This window comes from Hibiscus syriacus, unplaced genomic scaffold, assembly GCF_006381635.1.
Source record: "Hibiscus syriacus cultivar Baekdansim isolate YM2019G1 unplaced genomic scaffold, ASM638163v2 tig00110009_pilon, whole genome shotgun sequence".
NCBI classification, from domain to species: Eukaryota; Viridiplantae; Streptophyta; class Magnoliopsida; order Malvales; family Malvaceae; genus Hibiscus; species Hibiscus syriacus.
In genome coordinates, this window is record NW_024062561.1 from 1,955,362 (window position 1) to 1,962,209 (window position 6,848).

General features: G+C 33.4%; 1 pseudogene; it reads left to right on the plus strand.

The window, feature by feature from the left end:
- The first annotated feature begins 3,202 nt into the window (after positions 1-3,202).
- LOC120212255 lies at positions 3,203-5,615 on the plus strand (annotated as a pseudogene).
- The last annotated feature ends 1,233 nt before the right edge of the window (positions 5,616-6,848 follow it).

The following is a 6,848-nucleotide window of genomic DNA, read 5'->3' on the forward strand; positions in this document are numbered from 1 at the left end:
ATAATTTCATACTCTGACATATCAATGTCATGTCAATTTATAAAAATATGGTATAATATCATGCTGATAAAACAAGGTCGACTTATCGCAAGTCTTCCTAATGATGTACAAAACATCCATGTATAATTTCATGCATGTCTTGCACTCACCTTGACACTTTATAATTTTCCAAAATATGAGCCTCACTATTGTCCACAATAACCCTTTTCTTTTATACTCGAATCGTTTTGAACACCGAGTAAATCACAATCTGTACAAAATATAGATTCATACCTATATATGTTAGTATTGTACTAACATAAATATATTTCCAAAATAAATTCCATAATCATACTTCAAACTATCTACCACAAAATAGTTTAACAGTTATTAATTCTTTTTAGTATTGGAACCAACTTTTCCAATTTACTCAAAATGGTCCTTTACCATTTTACCACCTAAATTCTTAATACCAATAATTCCATCATTGAAATTATTACCATTCAAATGTTGTACTTAAATCACCAAACTTTTCGAACTTCCCAAAATAGTCATTTTTCACATATAACACTCATTTAAATTCCCAATCAACAATTTCCAGCATAGTACATCAATTATATAACACTTACACAACAACTCATCTATTTTCCAAAATTTTTGAATTGATCCCCAACTTTTCAAAACTTACAAAATGGTCCTTAATTTTCTTAGGCTTATAAAATACTTCCTTCATCATTTCAAATCCTTATATAATCTTTTCATAATTTTTCTCACTCAAACCATCCATGGACGAAACTTAAAGAACAAGTTCTAGAAATATTAAACATGTTCTAATCATCATACATGCTTAAATATGAATCAACTACTTCACAAACATCAAGATTCATCATCAATTGCATGATCCCTTATATGAACACAAACCCTTTAATTTGGGATCTTTGAACACCAACAAGATTACCATGCAATATTGGTACCAAAAGATAGAGTTTTTCACGTATAACAATTTTCTATTTACAATTTACTCAAAATCCTAAGTAAATTGCTTGGAAATTGAGTTTAAGTTTTCTCTTACCTTGAAGAAAACCCACGACAAGCTTGGGTGAAGAAGAAGCTGAAAATGCTCCATATTATTGATAGTCTAATATTAAATAATCCATCACATGGTATAATGGAATTTTTTTATTCAAATCAATAGTAATTTCCATTTTTGCCATTAATGATTTTCCATATTCACCATAAAACCTATACACCTCATCCTTATCATCTTTCAAAGTCAAAGATGAAATATTTTGACTTTAATTTCCGAATTTTCCCTTGAAATTTCAAAACTTGCATTTTAGTCACTAAATTCAACTGTTTCGATTAAAACTGAAAAATTGCACATTTCCAGACCAAATTTCTCTGATCCAAAATATTAAAATAATATTTCCAACCATTTTATAACATCCTTCAAATTTTTGTAAAATTCAAATTCAATCTGAATTTACCGATTCCTTACTGGTTTTAACCATTTCTAATTTTTCTTTATTAAAATTCCAAATCCAAAATATAATTTCCATAAAACCCCACTCTCAAGAGTAAACTATCTATTTATGAAATAAAATTCTTTTTAGGAACTTTATCACTTAATTTCCTCAAACTTTTCCCAATTTTATACTTTGACCATCAAACTTTCAAAAGTTATATTTTGATCACTAACCAAAATTTGGGGTATTATATCACGAATGTTAAATGAACGATCACGAATACCTTCAAAAACACATAAACAAATATTAACATGATACTCAAATTTAAACGAACACGAACCAAATATGATCACCTTTAAAAATAAGCAAACAAACACGAACATAACTCTATTCTATTTGTTCAAGTTTGGTTGCTTTACACCCATATCTATTACACTTGTAAAAAGATGTTAAGAAAAAGAAAATAATTGTTTAATGAATTTTCAATTATAATAAGTATTTATGCGGTTTAGTCCGCATCTAGTTTTTTTTTACAAAATCATACTTAAGGTTCATTTTGGTTTTATTTCGGTCAACCATCGTTAAAAAATTAACGGTGACTTTGATTTGTCACCATAAGGTAATACCACATCATCATTGAAAAAATAAAAAAAATTATCACGCCATCAATTTTATTTATTTTTTAACGGTGATGACCAAAATAAAATGTAATGTATACTTATATAAAAAATAGTCAAATTATCAAAATAAAACCACGAGAATGGATTGATGATTAAATTCGTAATTTAACCTTATAAAAATATATAAACCACATAAAAGAAAAATTATAAAAAAATGTTTAGGTTCATTAATACATACAAGGACATAGTAATTAATTAATATAATACTTTATATTTGTCAAACTGAAACCCAAATTGCTTGTTGAACCTTTGTGAATTTTTTGAGGTCATCTATCGTGATGAAAAAGTGTTTAAGTTTGTTTGTAATACTGAAAATAGATCTGTTGACCTTTTCTCTTTTTCCTCTCTGATCTGAGTTTTAGAATTTATTCAACATTAACTTTCAATAGAAAATGCATAATGAAGTAAACAAAAAATTGAAAATGCCCAAGTTTGATCTAGTGAGTTAGTTGTTTGCCTTTTAAAGATTCTTTTTTACAAGTTCATACCATACATACATTGTAAGATGGTAGTTGCGACTTTAAGAAGATGATTTATTCCTGTGACATACAAGTTTCTTTGTTGCTCTCGAATATCTTGTTGATATCTTCAAGGCTCAGAACAAGCTTCCAATGTGTCTTGAATTCATGTCTGAGCATATTCCTTTTAAATCCTTGCAGCAGTTGAATCACAACCTGTTGTTTGTATTTTACAGAACCCATTGATATATGCCTCGAATTGTTGAATGTATTGCATGCTTCTTCTCTTCGTCATTTTCTCCCTGCTCTTACTTCCTATGCTTTTAGCTTGAATCTCTAATTGGATGTGGTGCTATGTCTGTGAGACTGTTTTTGCATTAATATTCCTTCATCATACGATTATATGTTTGCTTTCTATGTGGACACAGAGCTCGTCGATATTTTGTTCTCGGTTAAGTGTAGCTGAATTTGGCTAATATCAAGCAAAAGATAATTCTGTATTGATGATCCTGGCTTCTCTTTTGTGCAGAAGCACTGCAGTGGTAGAAGGTCCTAAAGAAGATTGCCCTGTCGTTGAGTGAGGTGGTTTCTTCTAGATAGCTGCAACTATCCACTCTTCCCATGGTTCGAGAATGGGGCTTGAGCATGAAACTAATAAAATACACTCAACGGCATTGAATAATACTCCTAAGAAATCTACAGAATCTAATGGAGACCTCCCTAAGAATGCTACTAAGAGCCCTTTAGAAAAAACACTGAAACTTTCTCCTACACCATCTGAGCCTTCTGAAGGATCTAACAAGAAGCATGCTGAAGAGTTGAAAGAAGTTGATGTCTTAGATGAGACATCAAATGGAAGTCAAAGTTTTGCAAGTGATAATGAGCCTATTGTTGCTGATGACAAACTTCAATTTGACTGTGAGGCGGCTTTAAACGAAAAGATAAAAGTGATGGAGACAAGAATCGAGAAACTTGAAGCAGAGCTGAGAGAAGTGGCTGCCCTGGAAATTTCTCTTTATTCCATTGTTCCAGAGCATGGGAGCTCAGCACATAAGCTGCACACACCTGCTCGACGTCTTGCTAGACTCTATATACATTCTTGCAAGCCTAGGGCTCAAACCAAACGAGCCACAATTGCCAAAAACACAGTGTCTAGGCTTATTTTGATTGCAAAATCTTGTGGTAATGATGTTCAATTTATGGTAATTATAAGCAGATAATTTTTTTTGAGTGCTTTAGAATTTCTCAAGTTACTGTTGACAGCTGAATAATATTCTGCTTTTCTATTTTAAGGTTAACCTTATGGTTATCAAACACTAAACTGCTGAGGGAGATCATTTCTCAATCATTTGGCACTTTGCATAACTCAAGCCCATTTTCCCGGCTTCCTTAGTTGAATGGAAGTAGCAAAAGGGGTGAAGTGTACAACTCTAAAATGGAAAGGTGGTGATGGAAGGAACCTTCATATCTGCTCTAAAAAAAGTGGAATCTTGGATAATTCTCTCGGGTAGTTGAGTCAGTGTGGTGGCAGGTAGATAGTTGAAGTTGTCAAATTTTTTACATTTAAGGGGAAGTGCTTGTTAGAAATGTATTTCATCTAATTGATATTACAGTTTTGAGTCCCAAAATTAAAAATATGAAAAGGAATTTATGTGTGGTCCTTATTTCAGGCTCTTACTTCATATATGTAAACTCCTCTGGAGGGTTCATCTGTTAGCAGAACAATTGGACAGTTGTTGGGGCCAGTCTTGGGCGACTAACAGGAAGGAAGTTTCTCTATCAACTTATGGAAAACTGCTTTCCAAGATGCTTTTCAACGACTCTGTCCTGTTATAGCAGGCGGTCATGAGTGACGTTGATGTGTACTTAAATGTGATGTATATTTGTGATGTCTTCATCTATTTATTCCTGGTGAACTAATTGGTGTATCCTTTTACATAGGTTATGGGACAGTGCATTGCAAGACTGGATGTAGCAATGTTCAATGCCATTTTGCGGGAGTCTGCTCATGAAATCCCGACAGATCCTGTATCTGATCCTATTGTAGATTCAAAGATTCTGCCTATCCAATCTAGAGATCTTAGCTTTGGATCTGGTGCACAGCTAAAAAATGCTTTATGTATTTTGGCAGTTGACTTTTGTTTTTTCTTGATATCTGTGGTATATCTAGTTGGGTTAGTCCTTGCACCATATGTACATCTCAACAAGCAATCGTTGCTGTGAATCTCGATAATTACTATGCTTGTTATATTTACTCCATTCCATGGTTCTTATGACTTGTTGGAAAATTGCCTCATAGAAATTTATATATGTCATGTTACAAATAGTGGTTCTTGTGATAAAAATATGATTCATTCTCTGGAAGCATATGATATAGAAAATGCCGAATATTTTAGGATGATATTTAGCTGGTTTAATTTTTGAACTGATCATCATATGGAAAATGCATTAAAAATGGGATGATCTAAGCAGCTGAGAAAATATATTAGAAGGAATGCTATGTTGCCAATGAAAAGATCTCAACTACTGCAAATGACATTAATTCTAATGTTCTTTATAGGAACTTTCCCTTATACAGCTGCCCCCGTTATCTATACTCCATCCTCAGCATATGTCATGGTGAAAGTTACAGAGGCAGGAGGGCAGTCGCCACCGTCTAGGAATGCACTGGTGGCACAGAGGAAAGGATATACCAGTGACGAGGAATCGGAGGAATTGGATTCTCCACTTACATCAATAATCGATAAATTGCCATTGTCACTGACATTTGTTGCCAAAGGAGCAGTGAATGGAAACCACAAGCATACAGGCTATGATGGTGCAAATACAAGATACGAACTCCTTCGTGAGGTATGGTCCGCTTGAGTGCTAATGTTAGTTCATTGTGTATATCTCTCATGTTTTGTAGCAATGGGAAAGTGAATGTAAAGGTGAAGAAACATAAGGCAAAAAGTTTAGATGATTTAAAGTTATAGGAAAATCTCGATCACGTAATGGCTCGACTGTACGGTAGGCATAACAAGCTTTGATTATCTATTAATCTGCCATGCATGCACTGCAATTGCTTACGATGAAGGATGTTATTTCAAGTTCATTATTAGATTTGCAATATAACTTCATTATCAAATCAAAGTCCATTGTTTTTGGTTTTTGTTTGGTCGACCATAAAGCCTAACCACACTTAGAAGCACGAGTCTAAGTTCATTCAATGCTTGCAAACAACTGGAAAGGTCTGGTTCAAGATTGAAAATAATTCATTCCATTTCCAGTGATTGCTGGAACTGTGTTTACTGCCATAGTTGCTCCGTTGCCTGACTCGATCTTTTTTGTGCTTTGAATGTTGAAAGTCAAAATTGACTGCAGAGTGAATTTTCAACAATTCGCGGCTGATTCGGTGGTCCAAGATTGGCAGCTGATTTTGGTTGAAAATCGGCAAGGGAAAATTACCTAATTTAGTCCATGTACTTTAGGATATTTATAAGATTAATCCTTAAGCTTCAACTATAAGTACCCTAACCCATTTAGCTTCAAAACTATCCCAAATCATTCTAGCTTTCTCCTAATACTCGAGAATTTAGGTAGTTTTCTTGAGAGTTGTTTTCTACTTTTTATCAAGAGAGAATTGTTATTGTTTTCTCCTTGTTAGATCGAGAGAAGTTGTAATTCCTATTTTCTCATACTGAAATTCTTCTATCTTTGCCCGTGGTTTTTACCCTATATTATTTAGGGGTTTCCACGTAAAATTTGTCTTTTTTATCTTCATTTTTATTTTCTCAAATTATCAGTTACGATTTTGCTCTATCTGATAGCCGTATTCCACAACAATTGGCATTATAGCCAGATTTGAGTGTGTAATATCTACTTATTATCTTTGTGGTTGCCATCAAAAGGTGGATCCTCCAACATAAGAAAGTAAGAAGATATTACTCATTCTTTGAAGGTTCCAGAGAACTATTCACGATATTGAAATAGTGGGAGCTATCCGTAATAGAAGTTATGGCAACGAAATTTGATATTGAAAAGTTCAATGGGAGAAATTTCTCATTGTGGAAATTGAAGATGAATGTCATCTTGAGGAAATACGGTTGTCTAGCTGCTATTAGTGAAAGGTCAGTAGATTTTACAGATGACAGCAAATGGAACGAGATAGACGAGAATACTATGACAAACTTTCATCTAGCATTAGCAGATGAAGTATTATCGAACATTGAGGAGGAGAAGACAACTAAGGAGATATGGGATCATCTCATCAAATTGTACGAGGC